Below are 792 nucleotides of genomic sequence, written 5' to 3'. Positions count from 1 at the left end.
CTTTCTAGTCCTTGGTTCCTTCTTCTTTCCATTACAAAAAGAAAACTAACTCTCTCTATTCTCTCACTCCTTCCACCCACGGCTTCTCTCCATTTAGTTAATTTTCATCCATTAACTGTCTCCCATGACCTCACTCCTTTCACCCACCGCCTCTCTTTAGTCACTCGCTCTGTCATGCTCTTTCTCTTTCATTTCACTTGCTCCCTGTACTCTGTGACAAGCTGTCTTCATTCATCTGCCCACTTGTTCACTCCACAGGACTGCTGTCTCTTTTATTTCCCTCACTACTCGAACTTGCTCCCTCCACTCATTCGCACTCTCAACCAAGTCCATTTAGTCCCTCTCTCCATGCATTTGCTACATCCACCCTCATCACCCACTCGCTCTCTCCACTCACTCCTGGCATCTTCCCATCACACTCACCCATTTCCGTCCTCAGCTTGCCAGTGCTCGTACTGCCACTGTCGCCTCCAAGGAAATCCTCTTATCCAATCACTCACCAACCTACGGTGTGTTCCCGAGTTCGTGCATACGCTATCGAATTCCCAGACCTGCTAAGTGTACAGTATGTAACTGATTGCGAATGAGAATTACTAGCCATGATTAATAGCAAAATATTCCAAGTATTCTCAAAGCCTCAGTCGTGTTATTATATGCTATACTCTTCTTCATTCATTCTTTTAATATTACGGAACGTGCAGGGAAATTTCTGACCCTAAGGGTCAAATCAAAGGCAATAACACTTAAAGAAATAAACATTACTTTGCTTAAAAAATCTTTAGACAGCACATC

Source organism: Coenobita brevimanus, chromosome 28, assembly GCF_032717465.1.
Source record: "Coenobita brevimanus isolate Jiangsu-jjx chromosome 28, ASM3271746v2, whole genome shotgun sequence".
Classification (NCBI taxonomy): Eukaryota; Metazoa; Arthropoda; class Malacostraca; order Decapoda; family Coenobitidae; genus Coenobita; species Coenobita brevimanus.
The sequence above is the reverse complement of the archived record's forward strand: the minus strand, read 5'-3'. Positions refer to the sequence as shown.